Source organism: Leuciscus leuciscus (genome assembly GCF_965113295.1).
Source record: "Leuciscus leuciscus genome assembly, contig: SUPER_11_unloc_2, whole genome shotgun sequence".
In the NCBI taxonomy this organism is placed as follows: Eukaryota; Metazoa; Chordata; class Actinopteri; order Cypriniformes; family Leuciscidae; genus Leuciscus; species Leuciscus leuciscus.
In genome coordinates this window covers 960,638-966,632 of record NW_028118545.1, presented here as the reverse complement: position 1 = coordinate 966,632, position 5,995 = coordinate 960,638, and the positions used below count along the sequence as shown (strand labels likewise).

Below are 5,995 nucleotides of genomic sequence, written 5' to 3'. Positions count from 1 at the left end.
GATTCTCTGTCTGGCAGGAGTGTAACGGTTATGCTGTTTACTGTACATGATGTTTTGTGTGCAGGTCTGGTGATGGACGGGCTGTGATTCGCTCCTCTGTGAGGGAGTTCCTGTGCAGTGAAGCCCTCAGGTACACACACACACACACACACACACACACACACACACACACACACACACACACACACACACACACACACACACACACACACACACACACACACACACACACACACACACACACACACATACATATAAATGCACAATATATATGAATGGACATGCACAAGAAGAGTAATATATGGATTTATCACATTCAAATGCTTGGTGTTGAATATTAGTTTTATTTTTATTTATACTTTTTCCATTTTTTTGCCTTTATTGTTTGTCAGTCTGGTTGTGAGTGAGGAACCTGTTTGGAGGGATCCGTTTTATAATGGCAGTGTCATAAAAGAAAGAGGTAAAATACGATCAGATTTGGAAAAATCGAGTAACTAAGTTCTTTATCCTCCTCAGCTTTATGTGATTGTTCTCTGTATCTATCAGGAGCGGTTGTTCTGCGTCTGGCCAAGTCCTGGTTTCGTATCGGTTCACTGGAGATATTAACTAGAACTGGAGAGTTAGATGTCCTACGGTATATTAACTTTTACTTGGGAAATAATATTTTTTTTCTCACTCTTATTTGCTTTTTAATTTCTTTTTATCTTTTATTTTCAGGACATTGTTGGACTTTGTAATTAAAGAGCATTTTAAATCTATAGCAACAAATGACCCTGACAAGTATGTGGTGAGTATCTGTGTCTCTCTGCTGTTTAGCTGTAATACAAGATTATTTTATATTGTCTGATCAGTCTCACTATATTTGAATGGTTTTCATGTTGTGTGAAGGTGTTTTTCTCTCGAGTGCTGAATGAAACGGCACATTTAATCGCCCACTGGATGTCGGTTGGTTTTGCTCATGGTTAGTTCACTCTGCTTTACTTGTTTAGTTATCACATAGATTTATCATTATAGATCGAGCTTAATATGCAAAATGCACAACATCATGATCTGCATCTTCACACAGGAGTCTGTAACACAGATAACTTCAGTCTGCTTTCTATCACTTTTGATTATGGCCCATTTGGATTTATGGAATCATATGACCCAAGTATGTTTCTTTGTCTAACTTAAACTTTCATAATATTAGCAATCATCTTCCTATAAATTTAGTTTTTAAGCTTTTTGTCATATAACATTTCACACACACACACACACACACACACACACACACACACACACACACACACACACACACACACACACACACACACACACACACACACACACACACACACACACACACACACACACACACACACACACACACACACACACACACACACACACACACACACAGGGACTCTGTATATTAACCCTACCCCTAAACCTATGAGGACACAGGAAGTGTGAAGATGTTTACGTTGTCATTATACACATTTGTGTCCTCCTAAACCATATACGAGAACACACACACACGCATACATATATATATATATTATATATATATGTATACAATACTGCAAAAGTGGAACATTGTATGAATAGTAAGCTACTTTAGATCTACTATAAATTTTGTATATAGGCTACTTACAGTATAATATACATGGGTTGAGGGTCATGATTAATTGCATACTTTTTTTAATCCATTACTTGTTTTATTTTACTTCATTATATTCTAATAAGATAAAGTGAAACAGACAGCCATAATAATAACATATACCGGTAATATTTGTATTGTTAAATGTGTGTTATTGCTCCAGCATTGTTTCCTCTGTATAGATTTTGTCCCCAACACGTCTGATGACGAGGGCCGGTACAGTATAGGAGCTCAGGCTAATGTTGGCCTGTTCAATCTACAGAAACTTCTAGAAGCTCTGAAACCACTGCTGACCTCAGATCAGCTTTCACAGTAAGAGATCCTTTTATTTTCTGTTGGTATTGGTCTGGAATAAATAAGGGTGATTCGTGTCAATTCATTTACTTCAGATCTCAGCAAATATTGAGAGAGTATCCACAAATCTACCATCAAAGGTGAGCCTGTCATTAGACAATATAGATCACTGTATTCCTCTCTGAGTCGTTCCTGGTCTCACTTTACTGTTTCTGTTGTAGATTTCATGAGCTGTTCAAAGCAAAGTTGGGCTTTCTGGGAAATGAAGAAAAGGATTCATATGTGATTGCATTTCTTCTAAAGGTAAATATTAGCTGGATTGTTTTTTTCTCTAATTGTACTATAATTAATTCATGTGATAAAGTTATTTGGCCATTCTCAGTAAATGGTGTCATTTGTGACAATAAAAAAAAGAAATAAAAAAAAGTAAGGAATCAGTAAGACACACACACACACACACACACACACACACACACACACACACACACTGATATATATATATATATATTTATACACACACAATTTCATTATAAACTTTTTTAATTAGATAGTTTTTTTTATTTTTTTATTATATATTTAACAGCCAAACTGTCAGAAATAGTTAAGTCCAGTATGGTATCAGTAGTAGATCACACAAATGGCAGCATTTCCTGAGAATGACCCATATAATGTTGTATGATGTGTGATGTGTTGAGCTAATGGAGGACACTGGAGCAGACTTCACTATGACTTTCAGACAGCTGAGTGAAGTGACCCTGTCCCGGCTTCAGAAGGGATCCTTTGCTCCGGTACGTTTCCTCTCCATTCACTCCCACAGCAGCCGCAATATCCATAATCATGATTTCAGTCCATTAACTGTGACTGTGTCTCTCTTGACAGTCTTTGTGGGCTCTTTCAGACCTCTCATCACACAAGCATTTCAGAGACTGGGTTCAGCTGTATTTACAGCGTCTGTCAAGGTAATGTTGCTGTAATGTAAACTCGAACTCTTTAGAGGATTAAAAATGAACATCACTTGATGTGTTAATCGTCTTCTACAGGATAATGAGTGACTCAGATGAAGAACGGCAGCACAGAATGCAAGGTGTGTTTTTGTATATGTTATATGATGCAGTGTTATATATTATGTGTTTATATATTGTTACAGTAACACTACCGCTGAAATGTTCATGATTGGTAAGATTTGTTTTTGAAAGAAGTTTCTTATGCTCACGAAGGCTGCATTTATTTAATCAAAAATACAATAAAAACAGTAATTTTGTATTACTATAATATATTATTATACTATGAGATATTATTACAATATAAAATAAATTATTCTATTTGAATATACAGTATTTGTGTAATTAATATATTCGTTCAGTTGAATGTAATTTATTCCTGTGATCATTTCTCCAGTTTTCAGTGTCACATGATCCTTCAGAAATCATTCTAATATGATGATTTGCTGCTCAAGAAACATTTGAAAACAGTTGAGCTGCTTAATATTTCTGAGGAAACCCTGATACATGTTTTGATTAATATAAAGTTCAAAAGAACAGCGTTTATTTGAAATAGAAATCTTTTGTAATATTATAAATGTCTTTATTGTCCCTTTTAATGCATCCTTGCTGAATAATATTATTAATTTCTTTAAAAAAAAAAAGCCTTACTGACCGTACATTTTTAAACGGTAGTGTGTGTTTTTTTACGATGTGTTATGTTGTATTTAATGTTATTTGTAATTTTTCTATTGTTCAGGAGTAAACCCACGCTATGTGTTGAGGAACTGGATGGCTGAATCTGCTATCAGAAAAGCAGAGAAAAATGACTTTTCAGAGGTATTATTACATGTGATGTCAAACTAATATTCTGTCGTTGATCATGCTTATCATATATCTTAGAGTGTTTGCTTTAATATATAACTGTGAAATGAACAATTATGACTTGACAATTGTACATACAATGTAACATCTTTAGACAGACCATTATGGCTTGTCTTTTTCTTAGGTGACAGTATGTTTTATGTATTTCTAGGTGACACTGTTGCAGAAGACTTTAATGGAGCCATTTATGGAGCAGGAAGAGGCTGAGAGAGCCGGATATGCCAGTAAACCTCCATCCTGGGCTCAGCATCTGAGGGTCAGCTGTTCTTCCTAACTCAGGAAAAAAATCGCAAATTTCAGCATCATTTGAACCAAAAATATTGTTTATGACATTGTAATCACACTTCCTAATGGATGATCTGATTGGAGGATGAGTCATGTTCGACGTTATATATGTACATATGCACGTTATATATGGACAATGGACATGGATGTCTTTTGTAATATTGCTGTTTCTGCATTTCTACAAAAGTGCAAAAATCTTTGCATCATGCATCTCGTTTACTCCTGTTTAACAATTAGGCATGTCAAAATCTGTTAAACAGTTAACTTTGCAAGACCTTATTTATTATGACATTCCATTAGCAATGATGATATAGCATATTTGTAATACAAATAATCTGATTAGGTGCGTAAGTACAAAGTATTTACATATTTTAGTCTGGTGGTGTAATGCAAGAATATTAAACAAAATAATTAAAGATGTGTGTCCTAATGTCACGCCAAGAACTTGTTTGGCGGTCAGTTCCTCAGTCCAACTACAAAAACATGTCAATTAGCTCTATCTGTCTTCAAGATCATTGTTGACTGCGCTTTTTCAGCATTGCTGTCATCAGTTCTGACATGAGTTCGCCACCTGGGGGCGCTGTTTGTAGAGGTGTCGTTCTCTTTGGTGGAGCTGGAGGCATTTTTCTGACGGAGCCGGCGGATGGTTTGGCAGCCGGTGCAGGAGCTGGTGGTGGAGGCGGGGGTGGAGGTGGTGGAGCTCCACCTGCAGATGCAAAGTTTTGGGGACCAGGAGGAGGTGGAAGGGAGGTAATGGGGTCTGGAGGTGGTGGGGGGAGTGAGTCTCCCCCGTGAGGTGCAAAACTAGGAGGCGGTGGAGGAAGAAAGTCAGGGGGCAGCTCGGCATCTTCTGGAGGAGGTGGTGGTGGAGGCAGGTCATCCATGGGTGGAGGTGGGAAGGAGGATTGTGGGAATCGAGGTGGAGGAGGAAACTTGTTGACTTTGGTTGTGCTGGCAGGAGGAGCAGGGGGAGGAGGAGGCAACATGGGGTCGGGTGGTGGAGGAGGCAGGGTTTCCATTGAAGGCGGAGGTGGTGGGAAAGATGTTTGGTTGCCAGGACCCTTCAAAAACAAACCAAAAGTAGCATTCAGGAGCATTTCAGATAAATGATGAAATTACAAGGGGATTAAAACAACTCTAAAGGAACCGTCACCCTTCGTAAAATATTAGTGTGCGTAATTTTACTGCTCTTGAAGTATACTTTAAGTCTTTAAAGTATATTTAAAAATATATATATTTTCAGATAATATATTCATTAAATAAAAGGCCACTCTATGTGTATTTGAAGACACTGCACTTTCATGACTGTTTCTTAACAGAGTTTAGTGCAATTTTAAAAAGTGTACTTTGCAATCATGACAAATTAACAGTTATACTTTTTAAATTATGGTTTAGTAATCTTTTGCAGTACATTTATTTTGATATTGACAAACATACTAGAGCACATGCAAATTTGATTATAATTTCAACTGTAGTGTGTTATTCGTTAATACATTTAATGTTAATATATTTTAAATTTACCAATTGGCAACTTCATCATGACAAATGTGTAATTAAATATTGAAAACATGTCAAGTTTCAATAGAAATAATATATGTATATTTTAGTTTACTATAAATGCTTCTCAGTACATTCGGCAGTAAACTTCATATTTCATTGAAAGTAGAAGTAATTATGAAATGTTATAAAATGATGTACTTAAGTGTGTCAATAAATTTAAACTATATTTTGTTTAATTGCAATTAACATGCAGTTAAGTGTCTGAAAACATAATAGTTCACACTTCAGTATGGTCCATGAACTTATATTATTTATGGTATTATATTATGGTGTTCTTCATTACTAACTGATAGATTTAGAGGTACCTTGGTGTCCTTTGGAAGCTGAGGAGCGTGTCCATTCACAGCTTTGG

General features: G+C 36.2%; 1 long non-coding RNA gene across 2 annotated transcripts; it reads left to right on the top strand.

Annotated features, from left to right (window-relative positions):
* The first annotated feature begins 722 nt into the window (after positions 1-722).
* On the top strand, positions 723-3,749 carry LOC309510120. Of its 2 annotated transcripts, XR_014210213.1 has the most exons (5): positions 723-961; positions 1,067-1,150; positions 1,822-2,073; positions 2,155-2,721; positions 2,813-3,749. It is a non-coding gene; the product is annotated as an uncharacterized lncRNA (long non-coding RNA). The 2 variants fall into 2 exon arrangements; XR_014210214.1 differs by lacking the exons at positions 2,155-2,721; positions 2,813-3,749 and having other exon boundaries at positions 1,822-2,140.
* The last annotated feature ends 2,246 nt before the right edge of the window (positions 3,750-5,995 follow it).